This window comes from Arvicola amphibius, chromosome 12 (genome assembly GCF_903992535.2).
Source record: "Arvicola amphibius chromosome 12, mArvAmp1.2, whole genome shotgun sequence".
NCBI classification, from domain to species: Eukaryota; Metazoa; Chordata; class Mammalia; order Rodentia; family Cricetidae; genus Arvicola; species Arvicola amphibius.
This window is the reverse complement of record NC_052058.2, coordinates 132,096,132-132,110,441: the sequence shown is the minus strand read 5'-3', so window position 1 is coordinate 132,110,441 and position 14,310 is coordinate 132,096,132. Positions and strand designations below refer to the sequence as shown.

The window sequence follows — 14,310 nt, the reverse complement described above, 5'->3', positions numbered from 1 at the left end:
AGAACCTCAGCCTGGAAACCAGCCCACTGGATTCACTAAAGGGGAGGAAGGGGCACGCTCACCTGGCAGTCTCAAGCTCAAAGCTCAGGACTCAGCTCTCTTTGGACATGGTCCCTGAGCAAACCATGCCTCCTATTCCTGGACCAGGTCTGACAAAGGGATGGCCAGAGCTCCTGGCACCTGCAAGCCTCTGTCTTGCTAATGCAAAGGGCCTGAGCGCCAAGGGCACTAAGCCTTGCCCACAGGACTTCACTCTCAAAGAGGCCATGCAGCCTAGCAAGGCAGCACATTCTTTTGAACCCTGCCTCTCACTTTGGCCTCGTCTCTTTGACTTTCTCTTTCTCCTTTACCATCTCTGTCTCTATATCTCCTTCTCTGACCCCGAGGTCTCTGATTGGTTGCAGCTCTCTGACAGTCACTCTTCATGGAAGCCTAGTTCGAGAATCCTCAAGGCTGGACTGCAAGCCTCAACGCCGAGTCAGCAGCTGCCACCTCATGTGCTACCTGCCCCAAGGGTAAGCAGAAGAACCTGAAATCTCCCAAGACACCTTGCAATACCCAAGCCTTCGGATGTCCTGGAAAGCAACCCTGCAAGCACAAGGAGCTTGGCCAGACGCCCCCGCTCAAGAGCAGAGGTCTCCAGTCAGCCTTGCTTAACTACAAGCTCGCACCCCGAGGGCAATTTTTCCATTGGAGCCAGAGCTGGATGCCAAAAAGACCCTCCTAGAAGAACGCCACCCAGGTGAAGAAGGCTAAACACAAATCTTGATTTTCCTGGCTTTGAGAGGGGCTCTAGCCAAGACGGGAGCCCTAGTTTCATGGATGGGACCAAGGGACCTTCTCAAATTTGTCCTCCACCCGAGGTCAGGCATGTGTGTGAAGGCAACCCCACCCCACCCCCAACCAAAGGCTTCCCGAATTCCGATTTGGGCACACCTCAGCACACCTCTTTCAGGCACCTGTAGGAATGTCTCCTGTTTCTGCCAGTGACTTCTTGCAAAGAGCCCCAAGTCGGGGAGCACATGGCGAGTTGAAATGGGAGACTGGCGTTGCGGGGCTATGGATGCTGTCATCGCCCTCAAAGTTTTGGGTCTTGCCCTATTAGCACAGGTACCCTCCCTGAGGAAGTACCTTGAGGGTACCCAGCCAGAGAATCTCTCCCTGTCTCCATCTATCCAGCTCCCCATTGGATGTCAACCAACAGAAGGGACCACGGCCTGCAAGGCCTGAAGGAGCCACTTCCCAGGTGACATTCCTGCTGCAGCAGCTCCCTGGACCTCAGAATCCCTCTCACAGGCTACTCTGCGCGGCTGCCACCAACTCCAAAGCTTCTTCAGAGGACTACCCCCTTGGCCTGAACTTCCCAGTGACCAGGACAACGTTGAGTGCACCCTCTTCCACCTTCTTCAGCTGCACAGACTGCCATTATTTGGAGGGGCGCCCCTAGGGGCCGCCGCACCTAGCCACTCCCTCTCAGGATCTCAAGGAGGCAAGAGCAAGGAAAGATTCCCAGAGAGCCTCAAAGATTCTGCCTAAACCTTGCCCATGAGCGCTAGCAGAGCCTAGAAAGAACAAGGCCATCGGGAGGGAGTCAGGCCACTGCTGGAGGAGGGCAGGAGCAGGGGAGTGGTTTGCAAACCCATATCCTACTCCCAGAGGACCTGGGTGACCCAAGGTGCAGGACCTCAGTCTCGATGAGAGCGGCGGTACTGAGTTTTCACTCATTTTGTTCAGCTTTTCCAAGGAATGATTGACTGGGAATCATCATCGATCCAAGCACGCTGGAGGGGCCTGGCACAGACATTTTCAGAGCTAGGTCTCCTCTCAAGCCAGGGTGGGTGTTGGGGAGTGCGAGAACGGCCCAGACGTGCCCCACCTGCCAAAGGGAGGTTGCAATGGGTCCCTGCATGGAAGGCGGGGGCACCTTGAGGACATAAGTCTGCTCCAGGTGGGTGCAGACGTGTCTGCAGGCACGAAAGGGCACACCTCGCAGCACCACCAAGACCCGACAATCGTGAGCTCGTGCTGGCAATTCATGCCAGGCTTACCTTGGTCCTCTGGCCTTCTGGTGCAAGTCAGCAACATCAATCGACCACACTGCGGGAGGCTCAGCCTGCTGCCATCAGCCGTAGGCATGGCATGGGGTGCTGGGCCATTCTCTCTCCCCTATGGCCATGCGTGCCACAGAGGCATCACTGTCAAGACAGAAAAGCACATGCCCTCGTTACAGCGGGAGCCATGCCACTGTCTCTGGGAGGGCTTTGGCTGCTGGGTCTCAGTGGGATGGTTGGGCCGCAAATGTTGTGCCAGCTCCCCTGCTCTGCCCAAAGCCTCCAGCATGCTTTGCCAGATGGCTGACAGCAAACTCTTCACATCTCAGGGCTTGCCCTGACCCTGGCACCCTCCGTGGCCTTGAAGGTAAAGATAATTGGCCCTCTCTGCAGCCATTCAGCAAATATCTGCCCGCCCAACGCATCCAGGTACTGCAATACCAGCAAGCACTCCTCTCTTCGCCCAAATGCTCAGAAGGGGCTCTCCAGAACCTCAGCCTGGAAACCAGCCCACTGGATTCACTAAAGGGGAGGAAGGGGCATGCTCACCTGGCAGTCTCAAGCTCAAAGCTCAGGACTCAGCTCTCTTTGGACATGGTCCCTGAGCAAACCATGCCTCCTATTCCTGGACCAGGTCTGACAAAGGGATGGCCAGAGCTCCTGGCACCTGCAAGCCTCTGTCTTGCTAATGCAAAGGGCCTGAGCGCCAAGGGCACTAAGCCTTGCCCACAGGACTTCACTCTCAAAGAGGCCATGCAGCCTAGCAAGGCAGCACATTCTTTTGAACCCTGCCTCTCACTTTGGCCTCGTCTCTTTGACTTTCTCTTTCTCCTTTACCATCTCTGTCTCTATATCTCCTTCTCTGACCCCGAGGTCTCTGATTGGTTGCAGCTCTCTGACAGTCACTCTTCATGGAAGCCTAGTTCGAGAATCCTCAAGGCTGGACTGCAAGCCTCAACGCCGAGTCAGCAGCTGCCACCTCATGTGCTACCTGCCCCAAGGGTAAGCAGAAGAACCTGAAATCTCCCAAGACACCTTGCAATACCCAAGCCTTCGGATGTCCTGGAAAGCAACCCTGCAAGCACAAGGAGCTTGGCCAGACGCCCCCGCTCAAGAGCAGAGGTCTCCAGTCAGCCTTGCTTAACTACAAGCTCGCACCCCGAGGGCAATTTTTCCATTGGAGCCAGAGCTGGATGCCAAAAAGACCCTCCTAGAAGAACGCCACCCAGGTGAAGAAGGCTAAACACAAATCTTGATTTTCCTGGCTTTGAGAGGGGCTCTAGCCAAGACGGGAGCCCTAGTTTCATGGATGGGACCAAGGGACCTTCTCAAATTTGTCCTCCACCCGAGGTCAGGCATGTGTGTGAAGGCAACCCCACCCCACCCCCAACCAAAGGCTTCCCGAATTCCGATTTGGGCACACCTCAGCACACCTCTTTCAGGCACCTGTAGGAATGTCTCCTGTTTCTGCCAGTGACTTCTTGCAAAGAGCCCCAAGTCGGGGAGCACATGGCGAGTTGAAATGGGAGACTGGCGTTGCGGGGCTATGGATGCTGTCATCGCCCTCAAAGTTTTGGGTCTTGCCCTATTAGCACAGGTACCCTCCCTGAGGAAGTACCTTGAGGGTACCCAGCCAGAGAATCTCTCCCTGTCTCCATCTATCCAGCTCCCCATTGGATGTCAACCAACAGAAGGGACCACGGCCTGCAAGGCCTGAAGGAGCCACTTCCCAGGTGACATTCCTGCTGCAGCAGCTCCCTGGACCTCAGAATCCCTCTCACAGGCTACTCTGCGCGGCTGCCACCAACTCCAAAGCTTCTTCAGAGGACTACCCCCTTGGCCTGAACTTCCCAGTGACCAGGACAACGTTGAGTGCACCCTCTTCCACCTTCTTCAGCTGCACAGACTGCCATTATTTGGAGGGGCGCCCCTAGGGGCCGCCGCACCTAGCCACTCCCTCTCAGGATCTCAAGGAGGCAAGAGCAAGGAAAGATTCCCAGAGAGCCTCAAAGATTCTGCCTAAACCTTGCCCATGAGCGCTAGCAGAGCCTAGAAAGAACAAGGCCATCGGGAGGGAGTCAGGCCACTGCTGGAGGAGGGCAGGAGCAGGGGAGTGGTTTGCAAACCCATATCCTACTCCCAGAGGACCTGGGTGACCCAAGGTGCAGGACCTCAGTCTCGATGAGAGCGGCGGTACTGAGTTTTCACTCATTTTGTTCAGCTTTTCCAAGGAATGATTGACTGGGAATCATCATCGATCCAAGCACGCTGGAGGGGCCTGGCACAGACATTTTCAGAGCTAGGTCTCCTCTCAAGCCAGGGTGGGTGTTGGGGAGTGCGAGAACGGCCCAGACGTGCCCCACCTGCCAAAGGGAGGTTGCAATGGGTCCCTGCATGGAAGGCGGGGGCACCTTGAGGACATAAGTCTGCTCCAGGTGGGTGCAGACGTGTCTGCAGGCACGAAAGGGCACACCTCGCAGCACCACCAAGACCCGACAATCGTGAGCTCGTGCTGGCAATTCATGCCAGGCTTACCTTGGTCCTCTGGCCTTCTGGTGCAAGTCAGCAACATCAATCGACCACACTGCGGGAGGCTCAGCCTGCTGCCATCAGCCGTAGGCATGGCATGGGGTGCTGGGCCATTCTCTCTCCCCTATGGCCATGCGTGCCACAGAGGCATCACTGTCAAGACAGAAAAGCACATGCCCTCGTTACAGCGGGAGCCATGCCACTGTCTCTGGGAGGGCTTTGGCTGCTGGGTCTCAGTGGGATGGTTGGGCCGCAAATGTTGTGCCAGCTCCCCTGCTCTGCCCAAAGCCTCCAGCATGCTTTGCCAGATGGCTGACAGCAAACTCTTCACATCTCAGGGCTTGCCCTGACCCTGGCACCCTCCGTGGCCTTGAAGGTAAAGATAATTGGCCCTCTCTGCAGCCATTCAGCAAATATCTGCCCGCCCAACGCATCCAGGTACTGCAATACCAGCAAGCACTCCTCTCTTCGCCCAAATGCTCAGAAGGGGCTCTCCAGAACCTCAGCCTGGAAACCAGCCCACTGGATTCACTAAAGGGGAGGAAGGGGCATGCTCACCTGGCAGTCTCAAGCTCAAAGCTCAGGACTCAGCTCTCTTTGGACATGGTCCCTGAGCAAACCATGCCTCCTATTCCTGGACCAGGTCTGACAAAGGGATGGCCAGAGCTCCTGGCACCTGCAAGCCTCTGTCTTGCTAATGCAAAGGGCCTGAGCGCCAAGGGCACTAAGCCTTGCCCACAGGACTTCACTCTCAAAGAGGCCATGCAGCCTAGCAAGGCAGCACATTCTTTTGAACCCTGCCTCTCACTTTGGCCTCGTCTCTTTGACTTTCTCTTTCTCCTTTACCATCTCTGTCTCTATATCTCCTTCTCTGACCCCGAGGTCTCTGATTGGTTGCAGCTCTCTGACAGTCACTCTTCATGGAAGCCTAGTTCGAGAATCCTCAAGGCTGGACTGCAAGCCTCAACGCCGAGTCAGCAGCTGCCACCTCATGTGCTACCTGCCCCAAGGGTAAGCAGAAGAACCTGAAATCTCCCAAGACACCTTGCAATACCCAAGCCTTCGGATGTCCTGGAAAGCAACCCTGCAAGCACAAGGAGCTTGGCCAGACGCCCCCGCTCAAGAGCAGAGGTCTCCAGTCAGCCTTGCTTAACTACAAGCTCGCACCCCGAGGGCAATTTTTCCATTGGAGCCAGAGCTGGATGCCAAAAAGACCCTCCTAGAAGAACGCCACCCAGGTGAAGAAGGCTAAACACAAATCTTGATTTTCCTGGCTTTGAGAGGGGCTCTAGCCAAGACGGGAGCCCTAGTTTCATGGATGGGACCAAGGGACCTTCTCAAATTTGTCCTCCACCCGAGGTCAGGCATGTGTGTGAAGGCAACCCCACCCCACCCCCAACCAAAGGCTTCCCGAATTCCGATTTGGGCACACCTCAGCACACCTCTTTCAGGCACCTGTAGGAATGTCTCCTGTTTCTGCCAGTGACTTCTTGCAAAGAGCCCCAAGTCGGGGAGCACATGGCGAGTTGAAATGGGAGACTGGCGTTGCGGGGCTATGGATGCTGTCATCGCCCTCAAAGTTTTGGGTCTTGCCCTATTAGCACAGGTACCCTCCCTGAGGAAGTACCTTGAGGGTACCCAGCCAGAGAATCTCTCCCTGTCTCCATCTATCCAGCTCCCCATTGGATGTCAACCAACAGAAGGGACCACGGCCTGCAAGGCCTGAAGGAGCCACTTCCCAGGTGACATTCCTGCTGCAGCAGCTCCCTGGACCTCAGAATCCCTCTCACAGGCTACTCTGCGCGGCTGCCACCAACTCCAAAGCTTCTTCAGAGGACTACCCCCTTGGCCTGAACTTCCCAGTGACCAGGACAACGTTGAGTGCACCCTCTTCCACCTTCTTCAGCTGCACAGACTGCCATTATTTGGAGGGGCGCCCCTAGGGGCCGCCGCACCTAGCCACTCCCTCTCAGGATCTCAAGGAGGCAAGAGCAAGGAAAGATTCCCAGAGAGCCTCAAAGATTCTGCCTAAACCTTGCCCATGAGCGCTAGCAGAGCCTAGAAAGAACAAGGCCATCGGGAGGGAGTCAGGCCACTGCTGGAGGAGGGCAGGAGCAGGGGAGTGGTTTGCAAACCCATATCCTACTCCCAGAGGACCTGGGTGACCCAAGGTGCAGGACCTCAGTCTCGATGAGAGCGGCGGTACTGAGTTTTCACTCATTTTGTTCAGCTTTTCCAAGGAATGATTGACTGGGAATCATCATCGATCCAAGCACGCTGGAGGGGCCTGGCACAGACATTTTCAGAGCTAGGTCTCCTCTCAAGCCAGGGTGGGTGTTGGGGAGTGCGAGAACGGCCCAGACGTGCCCCACCTGCCAAAGGGAGGTTGCAATGGGTCCCTGCATGGAAGGCGGGGGCACCTTGAGGACATAAGTCTGCTCCAGGTGGGTGCAGACGTGTCTGCAGGCACGAAAGGGCACACCTCGCAGCACCACCAAGACCCGACAATCGTGAGCTCGTGCTGGCAATTCATGCCAGGCTTACCTTGGTCCTCTGGCCTTCTGGTGCAAGTCAGCAACATCAATCGACCACAGTGCGGGAGGCTCAGCCTGCTGCCATCAGCCGTAGGCATGGCATGGGGTGCTGGGCCATTCTCTCTGCCCTATGGCCATGCGTGCCACAGAGGCATCACTGTCAAGACAGAAAAGCACATGCCCTCGTTACAGCGGGAGCCATGCCACTGTCTCTGGGAGGGCTTTGGCTGCTGGGTCTCAGTGGGATGGTTGGGCCGCAAATGTTGTGCCAGCTCCCCTGCTCTGCCCAAAGCCTCCAGCATGCTTTGCCAGATGGCTGACAGCAAACTCTTCACATCTCAGGGCTTGCCCTGACCCTGGCACCCTCCGTGGCCTTGAAGGTAAAGATAATTGGCCCTCTCTGCAGCCATTCAGCAAATATCTGCCCGCCCAACGCATCCAGGTACTGCAATACCAGCAAGCACTCCTCTCTTCGCCCAAATGCTCAGAAGGGGCTCTCGAGAACCTCAGCCTGGAAACCAGCCCACTGGATTCACTAAAGGGGAGGAAGGGGCATGCTCACCTGGCAGTCTCAAGCTCAAAGCTCAGGACTCAGCTCTCTTTGGACATGGTCCCTGAGCAAACCATGCCTCCTATTCCTGGACCAGGTCTGACAAAGGGATGGCCAGAGCTCCTGGCACCTGCAAGCCTCTGTCTTGCTAATGCAAAGGGCCTGAGCTCCAAGGGCACTAAGCCTTGCCCACAGGACTTCACTCTCAGAGAGGCCATGCAGCCTAGCAAGGCAGCACATTCTTTTGAACCCTGCCTCTCACTTTGGCCTCGTCTCTTTGACTTTCTCTTTCTCCTTTACCGTCTCTGTCTCTATATCTCCTTCTCTGACCCCGAGGTCTCTGACTGGTTGCAGCTCTCTGACAGTCACTCTTCATGGAAGCCTAGTTCGAGAATCCTCAAGGCTGGACTGCAAGCCTCAACGCCGAGTCAGCAGCTGCCACCTCATGTGCTACCTGCCCCAAGGGTAAGCAGAAGAACCTGAAATCTCCCAAGACACCTTGCAATACCCAAGCCTTCGGATGTCCTGGAAAGCAACCCTGCAAGCACAAGGAGCTTGGCCAGACGCCCCCGCTCAAGAGCAGAGGTCTCCAGTCAGCCTTGCTTAACTACAAGCTCGCACCCCGAGGGCAATTTTTCCATTGGAGCCAGAGCTGGATGCCAAAAAGACCCTCCTAGAAGAACGCCACCCAGGTGAAGAAGGCTAAACACAAATCTTGATTTTCCTGGCTTTGAGAGGGGCTCTAGCCAAGACGGGAGCCCTAGTTTCATGGATGGGACCAAGGGACCTTCTCAAATTTGTCCTCCACCCGAGGTCAGGCATGTGTGTGAAGGCAACCCCACCCCACCCCCAACCAAAGGCTTCCCGAATTCCGATTTGGGCACACCTCAGCACACCTCTTTCAGGCACCTGTAGGAATGTCTCCTGTTTCTGCCAGTGACTTCTTGCAAAGAGCCCCAAGTCGGGGAGCACATGGCGAGTTGAAATGGGAGACTGGCGTTGCGGGGCTATGGATGCTGTCATCGCCCTCAAAGTTTTGGGTCTTGCCCTATTAGCACAGGTACCCTCCCTGAGGAAGTACCTTGAGGGTACCCAGCCAGAGAATCTCTCCCTGTCTCCATCTATCCAGCTCCCCATTGGATGTCAACCAACAGAAGGGACCACGGCCTGCAAGGCCTGAAGGAGCCACTTCCCAGGTGACATTCCTGCTGCAGCAGCTCCCTGGACCTCAGAATCCCTCTCACAGGCTACTCTGCGCGGCTGCCACCAACTCCAAAGCTTCTTCAGAGGACTACCCCCTTGGCCTGAACTTCCCAGTGACCAGGACAACGTTGAGTGCACCCTCTTCCACCTTCTTCAGCTGCACAGACTGCCATTATTTGGAGGGGCGCCCCTAGGGGCCGCCGCACCTAGCCACTCCCTCTCAGGATCTCAAGGAGGCAAGAGCAAGGAAAGATTCCCAGAGAGCCTCAAAGATTCTGCCTAAACCTTGCCCATGAGCGCTAGCAGAGCCTAGAAAGAACAAGGCCATCGGGAGGGAGTCAGGCCACTGCTGGAGGAGGGCAGGAGCAGGGGAGTGGTTTGCAAACCCTTATCCTACTCCCAGAGGACCTGGGTGACCCAAGGTGCAGGACCTCAGTCTCGATGAGAGCGGCGGTACTGAGTTTTCACTCATTTTGTTCAGCTTTTCCAAGGAATGATTGACTGGGAATCATCATCGATCCAAGCACGCTGGAGGGGCCTGGCACAGACATTTTCAGAGCTAGGTCTCCTCTCAAGCCAGGGTGGGTGTTGGGGAGTGCGAGAACGGCCCAGACGTGCCCCACCTGCCAAAGGGAGGTTGTAATGTGTCCCTTCATGAAAGGCGGGAGCACAATGATGACCTAAGTCTGTTTTTGCAGCAAACAGTTCTTGATGCATGATTTTGCTGACCTTATAGTACACCAAACTTCTGACATTTTTAAGCTTGTAGGGTATTTTATCTTAGGCTTGCCTTGGTCTTCTTCCTTTCTTCTGCACAGTATGATTGCAATTTTCAACACTCTAGGGGAGTGGTTTGTTTGTCTTTTTTTTTTTCAGTTTTTCCTGTAATTTTTTTTGAGAGTCATCTTTTTTTCCTTTATGGTGTTGCCCCCTATAACAGGGATATTTTATATAAATCTTTCTATTTTTTGTTTTGAAATCTAAAAACTATCCGGACATGCCCCATCTGTTAACAGAAGGTTGAAATTGGCCCCTTCATTGAATTTTGATCCCATGATGTCCTAATTCTGCCATAGTTATAGGTCTGAGTGCTGGATTTGGCAGCCTTTGTCCCAGCACCATTACCAGAGAATGAGGAGTACGTTGGTATGATTCATGCCAGGCTTACCTTGGTTTTCTGCATTCTCCTGCAAGTCACCAACACCAAGCAATATCACTCCTGGAGGTTCATTCTGTTGCTATCAGCTGTTGGCAAGGGGTCAGATGCTGGGCCATTCTCTGTGCACTATGAGCTCATGTTCTACAGATGGAACACTGTGTGGGCAAAACTCCTCTTGCCAGTGTTTCAGTAGGAATGATGCAATTGGCTCTGGGAGTGGGGTTGGTTTGATTGGTCTCAATGAGATGATCAGGTCACAAGTGTTCTTCAAGCCCTCCTTTCTGCCCAAACTCTCCACCATGAGTTGACAGATAAGTCACAGTATGCCTCTGGGTATCAGTCTTTTTATTTTCCTGTTTATGGCCTTGAAGATGATGCTTTTCCCTTTCTTCAGTCAATCAACAAATTTCTGGTTTGCAGTACCATCCAGGTACTGTAACACCAGCAAGCAGTTTAATCCTAAAATCCTGAAGAGCAGCTCTGAAAATGTCAGCTTGAACACCAGCCTACTAGTGTCACTAACCAGGGCAACCTCACCTTGTTTCCTCAAGCTCAAAGTTTAGGACTCAACTCTGGCCATGTTCACTGTTCAAACCATGCCTCCTATTTCCTGACCAGGTCTGACAACCAGCTGCCAAAACTACTGGAAGCTGCAACCCTCTGTCATTATAAGGCAATGGGCCTGGGGTCAAATTGCACTAAGGTTTTCTCATAAGCCTTTACAAAAAGAGATTCCATGCAGTCTAACATAACACCTTTCTAACTCTCTGTCTCTCAGTTTTTCCCTGTCTCTGTGTGCGTCTGACTTTGGCTCTGAATGTCTGCCATTCATGACACTTTCTCTTCATCGGAAGCCCGAGTTCAAGACATATGTTCCGGGAACATGAGTACATGTGAGAACCCAGCATAAATATTTCCCATCTTGGCCAACGTCTCCCAAGACAACTTGCAACATTCTAGTCTTATAGTTCCCTGAAATGCAACCTTGCATGCAGAAATTGCCATGGTAGATTCCCCTGCTTGTGAGCAGGGGTCTCCAGTTAGTCTTGAACTGCAGCCTCTTACCCAAAGGCCAATTTGTCCAATGGATCCCTAAGGCCACAAAATAGGCATTACTGGAAGAATTACACCCTTTTGAAAACTAGTAAACACAATATGTGTCCTTCTAGCTTTGGGATTCGTTTGAGTGAAGACATTTGTTAATTCAATTGTGTTAGTAGGTACATCAAAACTCAAGGATCAAGTGTACTTCTAGGATATTTTTTGCCTTAGCGTTTATGACTCTGTTTTCTTTTGGTATGCCATTAACACTAATAAACTTATCAGGTGTCTCTGTCTCTTTCTGGCTACCCTCCCTGAATGTTTTTGACTATTTTCCTCTGCACTCCAGTTGGTCTCCACAGAATATGATCCTGAGTATTTTTGTGATAGCAGATTACTAATTATAGTGAAGCAATTGCACTCTGGAGTTATGTTCCCTGTCAGATATGACTCTCTGTTGTAGAACTCACCTAATTTCTCCCTAGTCAGTAATGACTTTATTTCTAGGTTTTCTTGGGGAAAATTAGGCTTTATTCAGGTTGGGCTAGTCCTGTTTCCCTTCCTGAGCTCATTTCTAACATCTGCACCTCTCTGCAGTCCCACAAGTCCCAATCTGTCTAACACATTAAGACACTCCAATAAGGATATCCTGAATGTTCCGAATGCCACAGGTTCCCTTCTAAAATATTCACTTTCATTCTAGCTTCAAAACTGTGGGGCAGAATCTCAACCTGTTACACATTTCTCTTCCTCCTTCCCAGAAATGTGTCACATATTTTCTAAGTCAATGGGAAACAACTTCACTTTCTCTTTCTCTGTCTCGTTACTCCTCTCTGTCTTTTTCTGTATTTCTCTACACCTATCCTCCTATCACTGAGAACTTCTTTCCCTAACCACCAAACTGCAGACAAAGCATGCATGGAGCCCAGGTATTGCCACAATTTAACTCCCTCAGAAAGTGAATGGCCCTGGTATTTGCATATCCAGGACTCTCACGCCTTTTCTTGTCAGTTTCTTGTTTGAAACCATTTTGGTGGTCCTAACATATCCAGGGAACTTAAAAAAATCAGTAGCCTCCCTGTTTAAAAAATGATAAAGAAGCTGATAAAGAAATCAGAGAAATATCACCCTTCAGAATAGCTACAAACAACATAAAATATCTTAAGATAACATTAACAAAAGAAATAAAAGGCCTGTTTGACAAGAACTTTAAGTCTTTGAAGAAAAACATTGAAAAAGATACCAGAAAAATGGAAAGATTTTCTGTGTTCTTGGATAGATAGAATCAACATAATAAAAATGTCAATTCTACCAAAAGCAATCTACAGATTTGATGCAATCCTCATGAAAATTCCAACATAATCCTTTATAGAGCTTGAAAGAACAATACTCAACTTCATATGGGGAGAAAAAACCCAGGATAGACAAAACAAATTTGCACAATAAAGGAAGTTCTGAAAGCATCACAAACCCTGATGTCAAGCTCTATTATAGAGCTACAGTAATGAAGACAACTTCGTATCAGCATAAAAACAGACAGGTTGACCAATGGAATCAAATTGAAGACCTAGATATTAATTCACACACCTATGAACACCTGACTTTTGACAAAGAAGGTAAAATTATACAGTTGAAAGAAGAATGCATCTTCAACAAATGGGGCTGGCATAAATGGATGTCAACATGTATAAAAATAAAAATATATCCATATCTATCCCCATGCACAAAACTCAAGTCCAAACTGATTAAAAACCTCAATATAAATCTGACAACACTGAACCTGAGAGAAGAAAAAGTGGGAAGTTGCTTTCAATGCATGGGCACAAAAGACCACTTCCTACATATAAATAACCTTAGTAGCACAGACACTGAGGGCAACAATGAATAAATGGGACCTCCTGAAACTGAGAAGCTTCTATAAAGCAAAGGACACAGTCAATAAGATAAAAAGGCAGCCTACTGAATGGGAAAAGGCCTTCACCAACCTAACATCAGACAGAGATCTAATCTTCAAATTATATAAAGAACTCAAGAAATTAGACATCAAAATCCCAAATAATACAATTAAAAATTGGGTACAGATGTAAACTGAGAATTCTCAACAGAAGAATCTCAAATAGTTAAAAAACACTTAAGAAAATGTTCAACATCATTAGTCATCAAGTAATGCATATCAAAACAAACTGAGATACCATCTTATACCAGTCAGAATGACTAAGATCAAAAACACCAATGATAGCTTATGCTGGAGAGGATGTAGAGTAAGGGGAACACTCCTCCATTACTGGTGGGAATGCAAACTTGTACAGTCACTTTGGAAATCAGTATGGCAGTTTCTTCAAAAACTGGGAATCAACCTACCTCAGGACCCAGCAATACCACTATTGGTCATATTTCCAAAGGATGCTCAATCATATTACAAGCACATTTGTTCAACTATGTTTATAGTAGCATTATTTGTAATAGCCAGAATCTGGGAACAACCTAGATGCCTCTGAACTGAAGAATGGATAAAGAAAATGTGGCACATTTATATAGTGGGGTATTACTCAGCAGTAAGAAACAATGACATCTTGAAATTTGCATGCAAATGGAAAAAACAAAAACAACCCACACTGTGTGAGGTAACCCAGACCCAGAAAGATGGACATAGTATGTACTCACTCATAAGTGGATACTAGCTGTAAAGCAAATGATAACAAGCCTATAATTCATGATCCTAGAGAAGCTAAGTAACAAGGTGAACTCTAAAGGAAACATATATAGATCCACCCCAAAAGGTGAAATAAATAAAATTGCCTGACAAAATTGGGAGCATACAGGAGGAGTAGAAGAAAGGGAAGAAGAGGAGGAGGGGAGAAGGGAAGGGGCAGGAGAACTTGAAGGAGCAGGATAGATGAGATGGAGGAAGGAAAGAGATGAGAGCAAGGAAAAAGATATTTTGATTAAGGGAGTCATTATGTGGCTAGCAAGAAACCTGGCTCTAGAGAAAGTCCCAGAAATCCACAATGGATACGCCAGCTAAGACCCTATGCAATAGATGAGAGGGTGCCTGAACTCGCCTTGCCTGGTAGTCAGATTGATGACTATCTTACGTGTCACCATAGAACCTTCATTCAGCAACTGATTAAAACAAAGGCAGAGACCCACGGTGGAGCACTGGACTGAGCTTCCAAAGTCCAGTTGGAGATGGGAGGAATGGAATATGAACAAAAAGGTCAAGACCATGATGGGTACACCCAC

The 14,310-nt window shown here is 50.6% G+C and overlaps 4 non-coding genes across 4 annotated transcripts; all 4 read right to left on the bottom strand.

The window, feature by feature from the left end:
- Window positions 1-1,680: 1,680 nt before the first annotated feature.
- On the bottom strand, window positions 1,681-1,774 carry LOC119803120. The gene has a single exon (XR_005283536.1). It is a non-coding gene; the product is annotated as a small nucleolar RNA SNORD116 (small nucleolar RNA).
- A 2,444-nt stretch (window positions 1,775-4,218) lies between these two features.
- Window positions 4,219-4,312, bottom strand: LOC119803119. The gene has a single exon (XR_005283535.1). It is a non-coding gene; the product is annotated as a small nucleolar RNA SNORD116 (small nucleolar RNA).
- A 2,444-nt stretch (window positions 4,313-6,756) lies between these two features.
- Window positions 6,757-6,850, bottom strand: LOC119803118. The gene has a single exon (XR_005283534.1). It is a non-coding gene; the product is annotated as a small nucleolar RNA SNORD116 (small nucleolar RNA).
- Window positions 6,851-9,294: 2,444 nt separating this feature from the next.
- LOC119803117 lies at window positions 9,295-9,388 on the bottom strand. Its single transcript, XR_005283533.1, has one exon. It is a non-coding gene; the product is annotated as a small nucleolar RNA SNORD116 (small nucleolar RNA).
- Window positions 9,389-14,310: the final 4,922 nt, after the last annotated feature.